This window comes from Pteropus alecto, unplaced genomic scaffold (genome assembly GCF_000325575.1).
Source record: "Pteropus alecto unplaced genomic scaffold, ASM32557v1 scaffold164, whole genome shotgun sequence".
NCBI lineage: Eukaryota > Metazoa > Chordata > Mammalia > Chiroptera > Pteropodidae > Pteropus > Pteropus alecto.
The window spans coordinates 16,141,331-16,164,070 of record NW_006439568.1 but is presented as its reverse complement, the minus strand read 5'-3'; the positions used below and the strand labels follow the sequence as shown (position 1 = coordinate 16,164,070).

General features: G+C 34.1%; 1 non-coding gene and 1 pseudogene across 2 annotated transcripts; one reads left to right on the top strand and one right to left on the bottom strand.

Moving 5' to 3' along the window:
- Window positions 1-11,402: 11,402 nt before the first annotated feature.
- On the bottom strand, window positions 11,403-11,921 carry LOC102893097 (annotated as a pseudogene). The gene has a single exon (XR_001517301.2). The product of XR_001517301.2 is annotated as a ubiquitin-40S ribosomal protein S27a pseudogene (transcript).
- Window positions 11,922-19,268: 7,347 nt separating this feature from the next.
- Window positions 19,269-19,387, top strand: LOC112483601. The gene has a single exon (XR_003047718.1). It is a non-coding gene; the product is annotated as a 5S ribosomal RNA (ribosomal RNA).
- Window positions 19,388-22,740: the final 3,353 nt, after the last annotated feature.

Sequence of the window (22,740 nt, the reverse complement as noted above, 5' to 3'; positions counted from 1 at the left end):
CTGCAACTCCTCTTCCAAGGGGAAAGAGAAATAAAATACCTGAATGTGGAGTTTCAAAAACAAACCTCGATCTCAGCATGCTCCACGGGACTGTTTCTCCTGAGATTTGAGAGGTGGCTGAGAGTTTTCTGTACTGCATGATCTGTGCTTCTTGGAAGTCCACAACTGTGGGGAAACCTGTGATTGTCTAGCTCGCCGGTGCTGGGGGTAGGGGGTAAATTTAATTATAGGATAAAGGATTAACAAACCTATTCCCCTGCAGACTTAAAGGCTTATTCTATAATCAGTTTTGTCAATATGTTTTGTTACATGCATCTGACTCCTGCACTTAGCTTTAAATGTGTTCCACACTTGATTTGGAGAGGAGATTTATTTATTGACTCTCTAAAATTCTAATAGCTTTCAGCTGTGCTAATAAATTAATGCTCATCAATGAATAGCTAGCTTTCAAAAACATTTTCTTCTTTTTATCAGCTAAGTTCTTTAATAAGTAACTGAAAACAAACAAAAAAGATTAATGTAAATGAAGGGGAATGTGGTGTCAATGAAAATTGAAAAGGATCATGTGACTGTATCTACAGCCTTAGAAGACACCTCGGTACCTTGGGATCCATGAGTATAAGGGCCTCCCTGTATATCCAGCCCAAGGGCATTTTGGGCATGAAAAAGTAGAGGGAAATTCCAGTGAAAGTGCACTGAAGGCCCTGATTAGTTCATACCACTTCATAGACAAGATGATGGACTATTTATTTTGGGGAATGGAAGGGGTTTGTGGAATGTAAGAAGAAATATTGAACATCCCACCAACATTATTTCATTAACCCTCACAGCAACTGATAAAAGACATACTATTTTTTTTTTTTCATTTACAGATGAAAAAATAAGGCTCAGGCACATAAGGCTGCTTGCCCAAGGTCTCAAAGACTGGAAATGACTGAGTCAGGGTTCAATCCCAGATCTGGGCAAATCAAAACTCTTGCTTTTACCATTCTGTTCTTCTGCCTTATTCGTTTTAGTACTGCCAGTGTCAATCACCTTGAAACCAGTTGGTAACGCTTGTTGAGAGGAATTAAGAGTAGAGTTAAAAACAAGCATTAAAACCTGCCCTCCTCACTCAATTTTCATGCTTATGGACATTGCAATTGACAAGTCACCTAGAACTAGAATAAGCTAAATGTCATAGAATAAGAAAAACCATGTGATTAAAAATCTGAAAAAAAATCGAGAATCCTAAATATGAAGTTTGTTTAACAAAGTGGTTGCTAAAGCCGTCATGAGAGCCAATAGATACTTGTCAAGTACAAAAATGAATGGTGAAAAAGTGAATTTAATTAAATGCAACAATTTGAGGAAATGGAATTTAGGTCTAATTTAATGGAAAGCATTTTCATTATGGGAACTCGAATATCACAGAATAATCTCAAGGGAAAAAGATCTTCTACTTTCACATTTAAAAATAGATTGTATTTACCCGAGAAAAAAGGGAGAAAAAAATGTCCATACGAAGACTTGTATATAAATGTTTTTGGCAGCTTTATTGTAATTGCCCAAAACTGAATACAATCGAATGTTCATCAACTAAGTGAATAAACAAATTGTGGTATATCCATACAATGATACTATTCATCAATAAAAAAGAAGTGAGCTATTAATAAATACAATAATATGAATGAATTCTACTCACCATTTCTTCCCTCTTTCTCCCCAAAACTAAGTAAAATCCTGAAACTGGTATATGTCATTATCATATCTGTATTTATGCTTTATTTTATATATACATATGTGTGTGTGTTTTATATATAATACAGATAACAAATACAATGTTTTGTGCTTTTAAAAGTTCTATAAATTTCATCATGAGCATCATTTTGCATCTTGCTTTTTCATCCACTATGTTTTTGAGGTTTGTCTATGTTGATGCATGTCAATCCAATACATTTATTTTGACTATATCCCAACTGTATGAATAAATCAGTTTAGCATTCTCATTTCGCTTAATGGTATATCATGATTGTTCTCCATGCCCTTGTGGTTTTCCCTTTCTGGAAGGCTCTTTTACCAGCTCTTTCTGGCTGGCTCTTTCTCCTCCCTCAGGTCACTACTCAGAGACGGTTCCCAGACTATATCTGAAGTATCATCACCCCAACCCAACAAATGGTTATTCTTTTTTTCACATTACTCTGTTGACTTTTTTTTATACCATTAACTTTTCATTTTCTCCATTTGTTTATTGCATGTTTCTTCCCAGAGAAGGTAGTCCTGTGAGGTCAGGAACCTTGTCTTTTTGTTCACCTTTGTATTTTAAAAAGGCATGTCACATTAGCAAAATGTGTGTCACATTAAAAGGGCTCAAGTAATATTTAGAGAAAGAATGAATAAATGGATAGATGGATGGATGATGAGTGGTAGGAATGATAGCTAATTGGTTGTTGACTATACGGTCATTTTTGGTTCTAATTCTGTGAGATTCCATTATAACATCAACAAAAAGGCCTCAGGGAACTTAAATCTCATACCTTATCCCTCAGCCACATATGAGCCCATCTATTCTGGATGGCCAAGTAGCTAAGTCTACCATAAAAATAATAAGCTTTCTAAATATTCTGATTGCAGAGTTTGAAACTACAGTTCAGTCCCTTGAACTTCTCTTTTCAAATGATCAACTCACACAGAAATTATAATTCTGGCCGTTCAGCTAGATTACCAGAACATATCCTTTATTTTATTATCCTGAGAAGTATTCAGTAAGACCATAAATAATTCATGGTTAGTTTCATAAATTATTTATGATTTAGATAGCACATGGATGATTATTTTCATATCTAAATAGAGATTTTCTAAAGTTTTAGAAATTTGAAAAGGTTTTTATACCAATTATTTAATTTTACAGAGTTGGCTTGGTAATATAATGACAAATTGGAAATTTTACATCGTAGCTTTAACTTTGTATAATGCTTAATACTAAGAAAAGTACATGTATAGAAATATACATGCTTCTGAAATAGTATAAACATCAATATAATAGGTTTGCGAAATTGGCTTAGAAGAATTTTAAAACACATATAATTTTCCTGAATGAAAGTGGTTATTTTTATTCCTTAGCTATCACCTAGATTAAAAATATTCTTTGCTTTTGAGGATGCTTAACAGTGGTAAATATTTTGCATATGTAATAATATTTCTTAGTAAAATACATAATAATACAGTTAGCATTTATTGTGCACTTAGTATATACAAGGCACAGTACTAAGCACTTGTGTGTATATCCCATTAAAACATCACAACAACTCTATAAGGTAAATATTACTTTCTCCATTTTATATGCAAGGAAAAGAGGATTAAAGAGGTTATTTAACTCATCCAAGTAGGTGACAGAATTAAGATATAAATCTAAGCCCATATTTTTAACTACTATGCAGTAATGGCAATGAAGTGTAGTATAAATGAGAAAATAAAAACAACCTTCATTAGGATATTGTTAATATTCTAGTTTATTTTTCTCCAGTTTTTAGAAATTGAGGTTGTATTATATATATATCCCGTATTCATCTTTCACTTACATAATTATATTTCCCATGTTGTTATATATTTTTATAGTATTTCTTGTTATGAGGTACAACACTTTAACAATTCTTGCAGGAATTGTTTGTGCTTTCCACAATCCCTAACCCCTCACAATCCACTAATTAACTCGTGTGCTTCTTGTAAATCATTCCATTTTCTAAATCATCTAATTTAATTAAGAAAATAAAATATTCAAAAGCCCCAAGAGCATCCAGAACATTTTCACTGCTGATAGGAGGAAAATATTAAAATTATTTAAACAGAATGTGGTAAATATGTTGGTTACAATTTTAAAGATTCTCCCCCAAAGAATAGGCCTTGGTACATATCTCATAAAGGTGAGGCTAATACATACCAAAGAAATGTTTCATGCTGATGATTTTTATGATGACTTAAAAGCATGGATAGCATAGTATAAAAGGCAATAAAGCAATGAAAGGTATAGATGGATGGATGATGCATGGTAGGAGTGATAGCTAGTTGGTTGTTGACTATACGGTCATTTTTGGTTCTAATTCTGTGAGATTCCATTATAACATCAACAAAAAGGCCTCAGGGAACACAAATCTCATACCTTATCCCTCAGCCACATAAGCACCGGTTGGCCTTGTGCATCACAGGTCATCACCTTGATGGATCTGGCTATCTGCATGTCCTAAGATGGTCTGCACCCAGACTCCAAGTCAACGTTAATTTGATACAAGCTAAAGCTTCTCCAAAACCAGATTTACAAAACCTTTCAGCTAAAAAGATATTGGTGTGATTATTTTAAGAAAGGGAACTGATAAACGTGCTAATAAAGCATTTTACTGATGTATTAAATGACACTACTTAAGTGAGATATTTTAGATTGGCATCACTCAAAAGCCTTTCAATTAAAATAAAAATATCCACCTATTTTGTCTTTGAAGATTTTGAAAAGCTGTCAATATAAGAGATGCAAATTGAATTTCCTGGGAAAAATTCATTAGCAGCAATTAGTAGGCAGCACATCCTATCGGCAAGTCTATAGAAATTGAACAGTCACTTGCACGTTTCCTCTAACATCAAAAAACTTATGCTGCATGCATAATTAGGAGGTTTTTAAAAAAAATTCCTCTCCAAGACACTTTTATGTTGTGATTATGTGTTGTGAGGAAAATGGGAGAGATCAGTCTGGAAACATTTATATCCTATTTTTAAGCTATTTATGTTCAAGACAAATGTTCGTGACTTTATAAAGGCTGTTTAGATTCAATTATTGTCAGACCTTACAGATAAGGTCTTCACAGACGGCTAAAAGTACAGAGCTTTTAGTTTATTTTCTTAACTTTTTTATTAAAATAGAATTTTATTATTTAATATATGAAATGATCCTTACAGCCATTTTTGTGCTGGTACAAGAGAGCTTTAAAAAATAAAAATCAATAGAGAAATAAATATAAATCTGTTTAATATTATCTTCTTATTAAAACTATTTTTAAACCGGTTATAATGATGTAAATGTCTTTTCCTCTGGGATCTAATCTCTGTTATAAGCGAAGCCTGAAAGATCTAGTTAACTTATTCAGTAGAATTATAACTGCTTTTGCAGGAATCAGAAATTCAGTCAAAAAGCTAACTTTCTTGTAGTTTCTGATTAACTATTGTGCATTTTTTAAATTGGTGATATTCTACATCATTAATGATGTAGAAAAACTCTCATCCTGACTATACGAATTAGATTTTGCTTTTAAAATGTAATGTATAGGCATACAACTTAATCATTAGAATGAGGAATCAATGTATTACCAAGATTTTATAATTACTGAAATAAATACCTCTTGTTTTACCCAAAATGTTGCCCAACTCCTCACTTAACCTCTATTTCCCTTAGATTCAAAGTTTCTTACTGAATCTAGAATATGCTTAATGTTCCTGCTTCAAACATGAAAAATCATATGGCCTTCTGATGCCCCTTGATTTTAAGAGTGAATTTCTACTCGGTACAGAGTAAAATTTTCTAGTTCATTTAGCTGGCCAGTGATAGGTTTTATTTGGTTAAAACAGCCTAATTTTGTTAGTCAATGATATCGTGTAATGAATAGGGAGGGAGAAAGCTTTACTCCATGAAAACGTTACCTTACCAAGTATCCAAAATCGTTAGTAAAGCTTTCCCCCCTTGAACTGATCCAAGGCAATATAAAAGACATCTCACCCTCATCATAGGAGACTGCTGGTTTCTGTGTGGACGAGGTCATTTCAATGACAAAATTTGAATCAGTGAAGGGAAACTATGACCAAAGATAAGCATCTTTGTAATTGTTTACAGAGAACTCACTCAGAGTAATTTACTTAAGGAAAAAGGGCTGGCAGTACAACCATTGGGAATGGCTATGACTAATCATTTCTATGCCAGAAATTTTATTTCTCACTACTTAAAAAAAAAAAACAAAAAAAACACTCTTCGGTAAGTGTTGAGTTTAGATGGTTGGATTTAGCATTCAGAGAGAAGTTTTCTCATCATCATATTTGTCTTTTTGCTCCTCTTGAGTCAATTGTACAAATGTGCCCTGGGACTCTTAAGTAACTCATCTGATAATGCCCGAAATTTTATAAAAAGTGGGACATAAACTGAATAATTTTTATACTTAATAACGGGACACAACGTCAAAATTGTGTTTCGGAAAGTCCTCCTTTGCTGCACAGGTTGAAAATGCACACTCATTACACAGCTGGGTGCTTACTTTACTACTGACCTCATCCAGATGCTCTCTGACAAGGGAAATACAGCTTCTTCCCAAACTCAATTTATCCTTGTCAATTAAATAAAACAAATGAAACTTCATGGACTCTGAAGAAAGAAGTATTAACTAGGACACAATTTGTTGTCTTTGGTTCAGTGTAAGGGTCATTTAAATTGCACAACTGAAACATGCTAAGAAAACTGTAGAGGAGAGAAGGTAGTTTGTGTCCTACAGTTGATTAATCTAATGAATCTGGTTTGTTTCAAGTAACTGTATTTCTATTCATAGCCACTGAAAGGCCAGAAATTATATGCTTTAATTCTACTTCTTTTTGTTCTTATTGAACTGAGATTTGCTTCATGGTGAAAACATTTGTTCTCAAAGTACATCTTTGGGAAATTAGTTAAATACCTGGGATTGGCTTTCAGGACAAAAGAATCAGTTTTGGCTACTCCAGAAAGGTGTGGTGGCAAATGATACTGCAGTGTCTGAAGGTCAAAGTAGAATCACTGAAGTCTGAACCGTTGCCTTTGACCCCTTCTCTCTGAGGATGACAGAGATAGCTGGGGACCTGGGGAAGGTTCTTCATGCTATTGTTGCCTAACTGTAAAAATTCAAAAATGGCAAGTTGATCGATGCCACTTTATATCAAGGAATTACATTCCATGAGTTTTTCTCTGTTTTATTCATAGTTGTATCCTCTGGGCCTAGAATAGTGCCTACTACTTAGAAGGTGTCTAATAAATATTTCTCAAATTAATTTTTCCAAAACCTGATGCCCCAGTACAAAAGCTAACTCCTTATGTGCAAAAGCAGATCAGATCCCCTATTTAAGGATAGTATACTATCAATCTTTTCATATCTATTACCTCATTTAATCTTTTTAAAAGCTGTGATGGGGGAGAATTACATTATCTTAATTTAAAAATAATAATAGCAATGAGTTTTTAAAAGGAGAACACTAGTGTTATGGACTGAATGTTTGTATCCCCCCAAAATTCATATATTAAAACCATACTCCCCAAAGTGACAGTATTAGGAGGTGGGACCTTTAGGAAGTAATGAGGTTTAAATGAGGTCATGAGAGTGGAGCACTTGTAAATGCAATTAGTGCCTTTGTAAGAATTATAAGAGAGCTTACTTCCTCTCTCTGCTCTCAGCCACACAAAGATACAAGGAGAAGTCAGCAGTTTGCAGTCCAGCCCAAGAGAGAACCTTTACCAGAACTCGCCTATTCTGGCTCCCTGGTCTCAGACTTTCAACTTCCAGAACTGTGAGATATAAATTTTTGTCGTTAATAAATCACCCAGTCTATGATGTTTTTTATAGCAGCCTGAACTGAATAAGACAGCTAGAAAACTTGCCCAGGTTTCATGGACTAAGTATCAGAGTCAAAATGGTAAGTGGTAAAGAGACTGTGGGAAAAGACTGTGCCCTGCTGTCAGTCATTTCTTCCTACTTCTTCTCGTGGGCAATTGAGGACAATACCTCGGGGTCTGGAATGGAGTATGTCCGAAGTCACCTGAACCAGTCAACATCTGCACAAATACAGGGTTAATCTCTGATCAATGTTGATCAGCAAAATATTTAGAAAAAACTTTTTATTCTAGGTGTATAAAAATATTGATATGTTTAAAAAACACATTTGAAATTTAATTTTTGAATATACAATCCATTCACTTGATTTAGATTTAAAGTTCACAAAGTATAAAATAATGCACTAGTGTCTTTTAGCCACCCTGAGCATAAAACTCAGAAAGCATGAGCTTTTAGCTGTATTCAATAGGCCTAATACATAGTATTTTTTTATTATCATTCTTTTATATGTGTTCTGCAATTTCTGTTTGGATTGTCTCTTGACCCAAGAACTTTAAGATAAAGTCTTTGTATTTTATTTTCTTTCTTATTTGCTTTTCTCCTCCTTTCTAAAAAGATTTTCTCAGTTTGTTATAAGTTTTTGTTGTATTTACTGGGATTACAGAATATTGTTTGTGCTATTTCCACTTTTTAGGCTTTATTTAGGTTTTTTTGCATGACCTGGTATATGGTTTTGCTTGTTTGTTTGTTTTTTACTATTACAGGCCCTTAGAAATAAAGAATGTTCTGCAGAGTTGTGTGTGTATCCATGTATGTAGTTATGTAGGTGTTCTTTTTTTTATATCCAGTCAACTGTCATGAATTATGAAATAGTAATCAAAATCTCTCACTGCAAATCTCTTATATTTCTTATGCTACTTTTTGACTGTATAAATATTGATAGTATATTATTTGATGTACAGATATTCATAACTATTATAAATTGTACATTTTAGCATTAAAATGTACCCTTCTTTATTTAATGCTTTGAGGTCTGAGTTCAATCTGCCAGATAGTAAAAGTATAACCCCTGCCTCCTTTTGTTTTCACTGGCCTGGTATATGTTTATCAGTTCTTTTATATTCTGCCTTTATGAGTCATTTGTTTTAGGTGTAGCTCTTGTATACAACATAAAATTGGGTTTTAATATGTGATCTGATCTGAAAGTCTTTTTCTTTTAATAAGTGAATTTAGGCCTTACCGATATGACAATATGCTTAATCGTAGTATGTCATTATTTATTCATTTACTTACCTCATTTCTATTAATTTTTTACTGTATTCAATTCCCTTCTTCCCTTCACTCTCCTCCATCATCTGATATTAATCAATTATATTATCTTCTTAGTATTTAAATTTTTCTTCTTAAATATATTTGATACTTAATAACTATTCTGTCACTATGGCACTCCACCACAGTTTTTTAAAATGAGGAGAAATAATTTACTCAAACTTCTTTCCTCTTTCCACTCCTAATTTTTGCTGTAATTTTTTCTATACTGTCAGGGTATATAACAGTTAACTCTGTTCTATCATCCTAATTTCCATTCTTATTTCAGTGTTTTAGGTATATCTATTTAAAGATTGAGTGTTCATCAACAGTGCTTTTATATTCATTCTTCACTTCCCATTTATCTATTTTAAGCTTTTTTCTGTATGAGAATCCTCAAGACGTCTCATGGGAACAACATTCCCTAAGAATCTGATGTTTAATGTGTCAAAGTGTTGCCTCATACTGAACATCAGTTTGAGGAAGTATAAAACCCTTGGTCGTGCTTTTGTTCTTTGACTTTTTTGCCAAAGTTCCTTTACTTTCTCTTAGCATTGACTTTGCTATGCAGAAGTCTCAAGACAGCCTGATGTTTTCATCCCTTAGAGGTATGTATTTTGCTTCACTCCTCAAAGGTTTCTTTCTTTATCTTTACAGATCAGCATGCTTACTTGATTATAACTCTATGTTGTTTTTCCTGGCTCAATTTCCCCTAGGACATGATGTGTACTTATGTAGATTCAAACTTCTTTTATTTCAGGGAAGTGAATTATAAATACTTGCTCTGATCTATTATTTTGTTTTTCTCCACTGGGAATTGCAAAGTCTCTCTTTGCCCGTCCTCCATATCTATCCTTTTCTCTCTGATCTTTCTTTACATTTTTCTTCATCCTATTTTATATTTTACAGTTTACTGTGTTTTCAACAAAGTTCCCTTACAAACAGTAAAAAGATATAAAAGGAAATATAAACATAGGAAAAAGGAAGAAATACAAATTAAATACAAATACAAATAGTAGCATGTTTGTTTTTAATTGTCTCTCTTGTCTACTCTCCCTTGTTTCTCTTCTATTGTCTATCCCTTCTATTTGTTTTTCTTCATAGTTCCTGAGCTTTGCCATCTCACGTTTCATTTCTTTCTATTATCTCATCATCTCCTCCCAGAGCTCTTGCATTTCTGCCCGGTGCTCTTGTTTCATGGAAGCGATTTCTTCATATGTTTTTAATTCACTTTGCATTTTGTGTGTGTGTGTGTGAGAGATGTAAATCTGCTATTTGCTTTTCCTGTCTTCTTCTTCCTCCTTGTCCTCCTCTTCATCTTCCCTCTGTCTTTCCCTTCTTCCCCCGTATCTCCTTTTATACCTTTTTGCTGTTATTTTTCGATAAGGGGAATAAAATTGGATTAATTGATTAACATACTTTAATTACTAACCCATGAATGGACATATTTTATTTTTTATTTTTTTCACATTAATAATAGAATAAACACCTACAAAACCACCACTCAATATTAGAACTGGAATATTGAATACATCAACAACTGTTTGCACCTCACTCGCTCTGTTTCCCATCCAGATCAAAACTAATTACTATCCTGAAATTTAGCTTTATCATACTCCTGCCTTTCAAAATTAGAATTCTATCACACAAATGTTATATGTGATATAAGTATATATGGTTACATATATGTTTTATAAAAATATATATATACACAAACATCTTCCTAAAACATATGTTGTCTGACTTGCTTTCAACTTTATAAAAGCCATTTAAACATATGACACATGATGTACAAAGAGATTTTTAAATTTATTATTGGTCAGAAAAATAAAGATCAAGTAATGTTTTATAACCATTCTATTGGCATTGGCAAAAATTAAGTTTAATATTAATATCTGTTTGAGATCTATTTTCCATAAACATTCCTGTTTATTCCCCTTTTTTTCTTTGTTGTAGCAATTTTTGTAAATTTGTAAGCTGCTATTCTCTTTTTGTCACTCACTTTTGAGGGAGGTGGGTTTTAACTCCTGAGATCAATTATTTACAGAAAAATTCATATAGAGTGTGGAGTATGTTCCTAAATATCTGAATTTTTTTCTGTAATCCAAGATTTTGGCATTAAATTAGGTCTAAACTTTTTCCAACAAATGAGTTTTGATTTAGATCAATTATACAAGAAAAAAGGCATACAGATTAGGAAAGAAGAACAAAACTGCCTTTGTTCATAGAAAATATGATAGTCCATGTATAAAAGTACAAGAAATCTACAAAAAATGACTTTAGAATTAATAAATGAGTTAGCAAGATTGTAGGATAGAAAGTCAAGTACAAAATTCCATTGAATCTATATATGAGCAACAAGGAATCAAATTAAATTTTTTTAAAATTTACAGTATGAAACATTTAGAGATAAATTTGATAAAATGTGTGCAAGACCTATACATTAAAAAGTACACAATGCTTCTGAGAAAAATTAAAGATCTAAATAAGTAAAAGAATATAGCATGTTCATAGATTTTTTTTGTAGTTCATGTCTTTTATTAACCCATATATAATGACTTGTCTATTGAAACAATAGATTAGACAACATTTGCCACAATAATGTCTGTCAAAGTGGCTGGCGGTAAAAACTCCAGCACCACATTCATCTGAAGGGCACTCCCAACCAAGGCGGCTCATTTTGCCATTCTCATCCACCTTACAGTATTTCAGAACAGCCAGCTTAAGCTTCTGTCTCGTATGCTTATTCTTCTGGGGAGTGGTATAAGATTTCCTTTTCTTAGCAACACAAGATGAAGCGTGGACTCCTTTTGAATGTTGTAGTCAGACAGAGTACGTCCATCTTCCAGTTGCTTGCCAGCAAAGGTCAGTCTTTGCTGATCAGGAGGAATTTCTTCCTTATTCTGGATCTTGGCCTTTACATTTTCTATTGTATCCAAGGGTTCAACCTCGAGAGTGATGGTCTTCCCGGTAAGGGTTTTCACGAAAATCTGCATCTTGGCGGTGGCTCCACCACAGATGGCGGATCGGAAAAAGAAAAAGAAAAAGAAAAAGAAAGCGCATGTTCATGGACTTGACAAATTTGTTCACTAACATGTTAATTTTCCCCAACTTAGTTTTTAATGCAATCCTAACCAAAATATAAGTAAGCTTTTCTGTAGAAATTGATAAACTGATTCTAAAATTTAAATAGAAATGCGGAGAACCTTGATAACTAAAATACCTGAAAAAGAAAAAGTTGGAAAACTTATACAACGTGGTATTTCATGTTAATATGAAAAAAAATTTAAAAATCTGGACCCTAACTTTAACCATATACAAAAATTAACTCAAAATTAATCAGAGGTCTAAATGTAAGAGCTAATAATATGAAATTTCTTGGAAGAAAAATGAGAGAACATCTTAATTCCCTTGAATTTGGCCAAGATTTCTTTAACAGAACATAAAGAACAAAGTATAAAAGAAAAAAAAAATCAAAAAATTGAAATTTACCAAAATTGGAAATTTTTGCTCTCTAAATGATAAACCATAAGAGAGAAAAGCAAGTTTAGACTTATTAACAAAATATATATTAGAAATATTAGAAATATTAACAGAACATATATCTCACAAGTGACTAATATTTAGGACATGTAAAGAACTATTATATGCCACTCATAATAGACAATCCAATAAAAATCAGGCAGAATATTTGAACACACAGGTTACCATATGCAGATGTCAAATAAAGACAGAGATATTGTCTTTAGTCATTAGGGAAACTCAACTTATAACACATCGTTATTTTAATATACACTCAATAGAATGTCTAAAATTAAAATGACTGACTGTATCAAGTGTTATCAGGGATTATCAGGGATATGGAGCAACTAGAACTCTTATATATTAGTAGTTGGAATATAAAATAACAAAATCATCTTGGAAAACAATTTGGCAGCATCTTAAGATGTTAAATTTATATTTACCATACTACCCAGCCCTTCTACTTCAAGGTATTTTCCCAAGGGAAATGAAAGTATATGTACATAAAAAGAGTTGTATGAGTGTTCATAGCAAATTTCTTTTTAAAACCCCAAAACTGAAACAAAAAGTCAAATTCCCAGCAATAGGTGAATGGATTTTTTTTTTTAAAAAAAATGATATATCTTTACTATGGGTATACAAACTTTTTCTGTAAAGAGACAAATAATACATATTTTCAGCCTTCAACTCTACTGTTGTAGCAGGAAAGCAACCATAAACAATACACAAGCAGGTGGGGTGGTCAGACTTGGCCCAAAATAAGCAGGATTTTAGCCTGCTGGATTTGCCAAAGCCTAATCTATACATAATGAACTACTACTCAGCAATAAAAAGAAATACATTTATTATCAGTGCATGTAATAACATGGACAAATCTTTAAAATAACTATGCTGAATTTTTTTTTAAAAAAACATACTATATGATTCCATTTATAAAATTTTAGAATTTACAAACCAATTGATAGTGACAGAAGGTTTACTAGTGGTATTTTCAGCATGTTTAAATAATCACTTAGACATGGTTTCCTTAGTTCCTTGAACATATTTATAATATTCTACTTAAAGTTTTTGTCTAGTAAATCCAACATCTGAGCTTCTCCAAGGACAGTTTCTAATGACTGTTTTTTTTCTCCATGTGTGGGAAAACTTTTCTGTTTATTTGCTTGACTTGTAACTTGTTTTTGTTGAAAAGTAGATATTTTAAATAACGTAATATGGCAACTCTGGAAATTAGATTCCCTCTCCCCAGAGTTGTTGTTTTCTGAAGTTTTTGTTGCTATTTCTTTGTTTAGTGAATGGCCTGGAATAATTCTTTATGGTCTGCATTCTTTGCCATGTGTACTCTTCAAAGTCTCTGTTTGGTTAGCTTAGTGGTCACCTAATGATTGTACAAAGATTCCCTTAAATTCCAATTCAAAGGATGATTTCAGTTCACACAATTAGAGTCTATGTGTATAGCTTGGAGAGCAGAGGCCTTTATTTTTAACTTTCAATAGAACCACAAAGGGAGAGGGGCAGTTTCCCAAAATAGGAGGAAGAAAGCAAAATGTAGGTGTCCAATTTTTGAAAACCCTAGACCAGGCCTAAATATCCCATCTTAATCTAAATTAGTCTGACTTTTGGGTTTGGTGATCCAGTCTTCATTCGGTTCTCTTTCATCACAAGTAGTCACATGGATTCTTATACTTATATAAAAACTTTAATTCATTTCCATTGATAATTAGGGAAAAGAAAAGTTTGAAGGCAGAATGCCAACTCAGAAAGAAGATAAAGATACTGTTTGTTGATTGATTTCCATATGGAAAGCAAAAATTATTGACCTCAACCAATATGCTCAATTGAAAGGGAAACATGGAGAATGGTAGAACTGTTTGTTGTAAGTTAGCAGGTTTGTGTCTTTGGTAATAATGCCTGCACAATAAAATGACGGGAACAGATTTGAGTTAAAAATGTTGAAAAGGTCATTCAATTGGACCTAATTTCCATTAATAAATGTTCAGAAGTTATACTGATGCATAGCAATGAACTAAATTATCAGCAAAACCCTCGTGACATAAAGACAGTGAGCTTTTCTGTGGTACATTTTCTATATTTACAACTATTTAATGACCAAAAGTCCCTAGGTGTGGGGAGAAAAAAAAAAATCTAGTTTCCAGAAGATCCTGGGAAGCATTCCAAAGAGAGCCAGATTCTTAAAAAAAAGAAAAATGAAAAAAGAAAAAAGGTGTCATAGTGTATCATATTTTACTACATTGAGACAGTTAAACTTTAAGACCTTAAACAACACTAGTTGAAACAACACAATTTTCTAAATAATAGCAGGTTAATCATGGTGAAAAACTTTATCCAAACATATTCACCCCAAAGGAATTTTAGTAAATGTCTTTTATTGTAAATTAAATAATAAGTGGCTAAGACAATCTTTTAACTTGTACTATTTTAGCGACAACTATTCCCATCAGTCACATTAAATCTACATTAAACAAAACTAATTACACACACGTCTTTGTGCTGGAAGCACAGCAGTTCCTTAGTGGACTTGTCTATCTTGCTTCTGGCTTAATTTGTTGAGATACTAAAGTGTATCAGTTTTCTACATATAAATTTTAAAGAAAGATACAACCCAACACTATAATATACAAGTCAAAAAACCTTTTATCCTACATGTTGGTCAGAGATACTTTGTTTTTGTTAAGAACTCTAAATAATCTTCCTAGAAACTAGTATTTAACTCATCATATACTCCAACATTTAATAGTAAGTAGAATATACTTTTTCTCTAAAAACCTGAACCCATTCCTTGGGCTCTCATGTTTTATGGACAGCTGCAGAGGAATAGTTAATGGTCATTAGTAAAATCTAATGGATATGTTTTTGTTACTCATGTTGTACTATATTTTAAAAATAAACCCTCTGGGGCATTTTGTTATTCTAAAATTCAAGGAATTTAAAACCATTGTTATAAGGGTTTAGAACCATTCTACTGTTTCCTAAACAGTTATATACAGTCGCTATGTCAAGATACTATATCAATTTAAAAATAAACATTTTTCCTATACCATTGTTATGGCAATAACTTGGCAATAAAAATAAAAAAAATATATATTTATAATAGAAATTACAACGTGTATGTATAAATGTATTAAGTGCTTACAACTGTGTCTTTTTTTGGAATTTCAGTTTTTTATGTTGCTTATAGTATTTTTTAATTTAGAAAAGTCTCAAAAAAAAAAGACTTTGAGAAATAAGAACTCTTTCAAATATGTCATTAAGAACTAATCCTGCTTCCTTCCAGCCATGAAGGGAATGATCCATATGCTCCCACACCCAGAGTAAGCTATATCCACAGTCCTGAAGAATAAGTCATCAAATTACTTGTTAATTATCCATAACCACTTTCAAAAAAAGATAGAGCTCATTTGGATTTATAAGTCGGAATTCAGGTTACAGTACCTATAGTTGCAGAAAATTGTTCAAGTCTATATCTCCCCACCTCATCGTTTGAAAATGTATATACAGCAGATCTTTTCATACCCCAGCCAAGAAAACATTTGCATTCTTCATGTCTGTGCTGGCTCAAATCCAATCGTTCCAAGTACTTGATGCCTCCTTGCATTCCCCTAAGTAAATCTACTTGCACCAAGCACATTTGAGAGACAGGCAGATTTTCATAAAGATTTTGTAGAGAAGAAAAAAAAAAAAGATTTAAAGATTGCACATTGGCCTCTGCCACATACCCTGCAGCATATAATTTTGTAAATACCCATCCAACTTGTATCTCCTTCCTAGCCCCTCGGGCAGTTCTACTGTAAGCTGCCAACTCAGAGAAGGCAGTTTTCTTTTCCCCTCTCTTACCACCTAAAACCTGGCTTTTGTCACCACCATGCAGGAAATTATTCAAAACTTTATTTTAACCAAATTAGCTTTCCTTGCAAAGGAAATCTCTTACTAACTCCAAAGAAGTTAAAAATATTTATATCCTTATGTTTTCATTATATGCTTGTTGCACTTAACAATGGTCCTTTGCAAAATCTTAGTAATTGATGAGGGTTTTCTTCATGAGGGTTATTGAGTTCTATTCACCTATGACTCAAATAGCTCCTCATAGAAAATATTATAAGCCCCCTATTGGTAGTTGGGAATACAAAACTCCTCAAAAATAAAAATAACATTCATTTACATGGCTTTCATACTGAAGCAACCAACACGAAGTATATAATCTTCTCAATGTATTTAGCAAAGATAGATGAGGCGTAAGAGGACAACATAGTGTCACCCAACTATGAACTCTGATAAATTTGCCAATCCCTGCACCAGAACTATTCATAGCGATTTTCCTCAAAAAGGGCATATCAAAGAAAGGTTTCTTGTTTCCGGGGCATCCATGAGCATCTCAAATTCTGTTTACTACGTTATTTAAGTAGAGAATCGTCCAGAGCAAATTCAGCCTCAGAGACACTTGGTGATTTGGAAAGTTCCCCAAACCATTCAAGAGCCAAACACCTTCCGACTCATGTTTAAGGCGACCTAAATTCTTAGTCAGATCACATATTGACAGAGTATTTCCCTCCATTTAATTCATTTGACAGTACTCATTTTGTAAATTCTTATGCAACGCTTAATGATATTCCAGGCATTATACTAAATGCTGCACCATAGAAATAATTTCCACCTGCCCCGATTATTCTCTGTTTACACATCAAACTCCATCTCTGCCTCTCTCCAGCCTGCCTTGAGCCCCAACGGACTGACCTGTAGTTAACAGAGCTTCATCTGCCCTCAGGTTTCCTGTCCAATTTGCCCATTGGGAGGTCCTACCAGGAGCGAGAGGAGACATCGGGATATCTCTTCTCCCTGAGCCATATGTCAACACATGCTGGTAGGTGATTTTCTTGCCCTTTCATGCCTTGGGTAATAACTGCTGCCCTCTGTTGGTATTCTCTAAGTGTTTCACTATCTTTTCTTAGTTTTCATAAACCTATCTTCACCTTTGTAAATAGTTCCCTCTTTAAATTTTCTTCAAATACCCCTTTTGTATGCCTTCCTTTTCCTGCTAAGGCCCTGACCTGCACACTGCTCTCAAAAATAGTCTCATAGACAGCCAGACATAGGTGTAAACAATCTTTTATATCTAGTATTATAATCAAGATAACTTAAAAGTACAATGGATAGCCCTAGTTTTCTGCTCAAAATCTGTTCCCCTTTACTTCCTTACTTACGAACCCCTGAACATGTTGGATCAGTGCCACGTTCAGTTAAAAACACTCAATTTTCCAGGTTCCCTGGCTGCTATTTCCGCCAACAAGGATGTAGACAGAAGTTTCCCAGGCGGAGCTTCAGGAAAAGAGATGTATTTCTGACAAAAACTGACAGACTCGACTAGTACACAGACTGTCCTTTTATTTCTTCCTGCCTAGAACAAAGATTCAATATTTGGATGTGTACTGGTCACCCTGAGCCAGGTGAAGTAAAGCCCTTTCACAAGACATAATGGAGTAAGAAGCTTTCTGGAAAGAGCTCTGATCTTTAGTAATTTCCAGAACTGATATTCTGGCCCTCACCTGCCTCCATCTAACTCAACTTCCTATTATGTGGCGAAAACAAACCCCATGTGCTTAACTTACTATAGTTCGTTCTTGACACATGTAGGTGATCAAACCCCAGGTAATATAAATGAGTCAAAAATGACTTTGACTCTGTAAAGACGTGACTCAGCATCACGTACAAGGAAATGTTTTAAGTATCTGGACCTAAACCTAGTATGTATGGTTCAGGAAAAGAAGAGAGTTGGGGAAGAAATGAGGTTGGAATATAGATAGCCAGATCATAAGCACCTTATCTACTGTGTCAAAGTAGTTCAGGTTTTATTCTGCCAATACAGGAGTGCATTAATCTCAGTGCTTGCAGCCTTAAGTAATGGAAGACCTAATAAACATGACTTAAGCCATACAGGCATTACTTGTACACATTTAATGAGAGACCCATATGTAGGAGTTTACAGGGTAGATTCAGAGGCTGAATGATGTCCTATGCTCAGAATCTTCCATGGTTGGTTTCTCTGCGATTCCCTTAGCTTCCCCATTACCAGGAGCACTTTGACAGTCACGCTCAAGGTGTCACATCCAACAGACAGTAAAAGGGGGGCATCTCTCCTCTCTCTCATTTTTATTTTGTATCAAAGAGGAAGATCTTTTCTTGAAGCTCACATCAGACTTCTCTACAAGACTTACTGGCGAAACTGAGTTATTTTTCCCTAAACTCATCTTTGGCAGAGGAGAATGATATTACTGAAAGTTTTCAGAGGCTGCCACCCCTAAATATGCCACGCTGGCATGACGGTTATGTTGAGTTGAAGGCAATTGAGAAAAATCAGACACTCAGTGAACTCTCTGGCCTCTCCCAATCTGCCTGAAAGCAGAACATAAATTCCTCTCATGAAGGTGCGTCCCCCGCTTCCTATACCAGGAGGGCGGCAACGACCCTATCACTAGAGGCAGCAATGAGATTCCCGCTAGATGGACCTGCACAAACAAACCTCACTAAGTAACCCTTATATTCCATTAGTTTCCCCAATATACTTACTCTCCCACAGTTTGATGCCCCTGAAAGCCTAAACCCCTTTTCCTTTGTCTTCAGTCACTTCTCTACAAATGCATTGTTTTTTGTTCAAATGCTGTATAAGCCCCAAGTTCTAACCACCTCTTTGAGTTACTCATTCCTGAATATTCTGAGTAGTAGAGAATGTTGGTTTTTCCTTAATATTTTTTCTTGCCTTTCTGCTCATCTTCCAAGTAAGAGACCTTCAACTTTTGGCTGTGTATATAATGACCTAGAATAAAGAGTATGTTTCCCGTCTACGGCCATGCCACCCTGAACGTGCCTGATCCCGTCTGATCTCAGAAGCTAAGCAGGGTTGGACCTGGTTAGTACTTGGATGGGAGAACACCTATGAAGACCGGGTGCTGTAGGCATAAAATATTTTAAAAAAATAAAAAATAAATAAAAATAAGAGATTGTAAGCTGACAAGTTCCTTGCAGTCTATGAGGTCAACCAAGGGTTGCCTCACCTAAAAAAAAAAAAAAAAGAAAGTATGTTTCCCAGCCTCCCTTTGAAACAAATTTAGATCCTGTGACTACATTCTAGCCACTGGTTTGTAAACCAATAAGTTATGTGTAAACTTCTGGAAACCTCCTTAAAAGGCACTGGAGATGCTTCCTTTGCCCCTTTCTTTTTTATCTCTTTCTCCTTCCTGCTGGCTGGAAGGCAGGTGTGAAAACTGCAGCTTGAGCAGATATTTGGGGCCATGAAATGATTTTAGAGGTGGAATCTTCCCAGAGTAGGGATATAAGAAAGGACCTTAATCTCTGTGCACTTTGTAAAATTAAAAAAAAAAAGAACATTTTATCATATGCAAATTACTATTATTTTTGTCCTCTGTTATTTGTGGCCAAATCTAATACTATACTAATGACTTAAACTGTTTATGGTTTATTCTTCCAGGTCAAGGAGTGGAGCCCATTTCTCCTAAGTACATTGAAATACATTGACTTACATGTATTTCAGCAAAAGAATGACTCTTTAAGCAAGAATGGAAAAAGTGACTGTGGAATATGCCACCAATAGTGTTTGCTAAAGGAAATCTTCCCGTACCCATCTGGAAAGACAGAGCATCACTACTATACTTGCATGCCTGAAAGGTCATTCTGCAATGTGTATAAGATAAATAAGAACTGGGAGGAATAGATTTAGGAGGTTGAGATCAGCATTATGAGAACAGCCTTAGATAGTGTCAATAGGATTGGAGAAGCAGGGATAGCTGTGAGGTACTGACTGGATGGCAGGGAAGATGGAAAGGGAGAGGTAGGAGATAAGAAGACACCAAGATTGCAATCACAGAAAAGTAAAGAAGATTCAGAAAACACAACATTCTGCACTCTTGTGTTTTCTTGTTGGGAAAAAAAAAAAGAGTATTCAATCAATCAATAAAGAAACATTTACTAAACACTTACTACATGCCAAACAGAGGTCTTTGACCATATATTACAGTTGGGTTAGCTGCAAAACTAAAGGAATTTGTTTACAAATAGGAGTTACAGTACTTTTCAGAATTCTACCAGGCCCTAAGTGGAGGACAGAGGTAACTACAGAATGACCCCTGCCTTCAGGGACCCTGCTATCCAGTAGCATTGATGAGATATATACACCTGTCACAGAGTAGATGTTCTATATTGCTCTTAGGATAAATGACATGTTCATGCGGAGTCATAAAATGGGACAGTAATGTGTGGTTTGAGGTTCAAATATTTGGGGGCCCAAACAAAATAAAATGATAGTTCTATCTAGGCAAATAATGAAGGCTTCGTGGAGGTGAGAGTTGACCTTTTTGTAACTTAGTTCACCTCTTGCCTTTATTATTGTTTTCTTATTCTGTTCCACTTCCTTAATCATTCCAAGCAGTCTCGAAATCGATTATCTTTTTAAAATTTAGATCTGAACTCCCAGTAAACTACTTACTGATGCTAAACTTGTCATATTAAAGTATTTTTGCTTAATATGGATTCATTCAATCAGCTACAATTTATTATGCTCCCATTATATGCCGGAATTCAAAGGTAGATTTTTTTGTACCTAATATTTTATATTTTATTTTAACATTCCTAATAAACTATAAGGCAAGTAAGTATATTATCAAGATTGGGTTCAAAGGTGAATAACAGAGTTCAGTAAGATAGAAATCTATTTCTCTATTACAAGTCGGAAAACCGATATATTGACTCTGTTTATAAAGTCCTCAAGGAACAAGTCTCATTCTAGCTCACTGTTCTGCTGTCTTTAAGATGTTGACCCTGTCTTCTTTGCCCAAGAGAGCAGCTGGAGTTCCAGCCATCTTATCTTCATTCCAGACAGCAGGATGGGGAAAGATTTGAAGAATAAAGGAGGCAAAGGGCTCATATCAGTCATCTTTTATGGAAGGTTCCTTAAAGTTACCACATGACACTTCTAATTACCTTTAGAATGTAATCATATGGCCACATCTATGTACAAGGGATAATAGAAAATGCTACATTATTTGGAACAAAATTTTCCCAGCTAAAAATTGTCACTTTTATTCCCATGGAAGAAAGAAAGAGTGGATATTGAATAATGGCAGCCTCTACAGCAGTTATAATTCTCATTTTTATAGATGAGGAAATGAACACTCAGAGAGTAATTTGTCCCTGATGACACATCTGGTTCATGTCAAAGCCAGGATATGAATTTCTTTCTTCTTGATCCAAATTTGGCACTGATTTCACTATACAACAACAGCCCCATCATTTGAAATATGAAATGGCTTCTTTTTCACAATGATTTTTTTTTTCCTTAGAACTGACACAGTTTCACAGATATAAGCAAAAAATTTGGGGACAAGTCAATGCAGTGAATATGTATGTCACAACATCAACCATTATTCTAGTCTTTGATTTATTTTGTTTTCACCTTTCTGTAATGTATTAAAATCTCGATATTAATTCCTAGACTAGTCCCATTTTCTTCATTTTTTTGGTCTTGCCTCTTTATCTTGACAAATACCAGTGTGCTTTTCTTTTGTTTCCTTTTGGTTTTTTTGTTCCTCAATTTCCTTTACTCTCTGTAATTGTGCCTGATGGTTCTATTGTAAAATTATGCCATCGTCCTGGAGCACCCCTTAATGTTTTCCTCCTACGTCGTATCCTGTAGGTGAAACCATCTACCATGTCAGTTTTACATGACTCATGTTTACTCTTTTTTGTCATCCTCACCTCTGCTGAACTTTCCGAAAGAATTTCTTGTTTTACTCCAACAATATTTTTCAGACTCCCAAAATTTAAGTACTCAGTACTTCCAAATCCTTATGGAAAATACTACTTGTTCCCTCAGATATGTGAAGAATTGGTTTCCCGATAATCCAAAGATCCATTGTAAATAACTTCTCTTTTTAAAAAATATTCTCTATACTACAGTCTCATTTATCTACGACATCAAAGCTATAATATTTTTCACTTTTCTCAGAGTATCTAATGTCTGAACCCCTTCTAATGCCATTGCATACTCTTGCCACTCTTGTCACAGTCATCATCACTGCGTCTCTTAACATCTAGAACTATCTTCTGTAACTCCTGAACAGTCCATCAATCTTCCAGTCTCATAATAGTAATTTTAAAATCTTGCTTGTTAAATGACTGCAGTTTCTTTCCCTTCATATTTGAAATGTCATCTTTTCTATCAAAAATAACGCGTAATGCAAAACTTCTAATTTTTAGTGATTTAATTTGTCTACTAGCAAGTACTTAGGTCTGAATG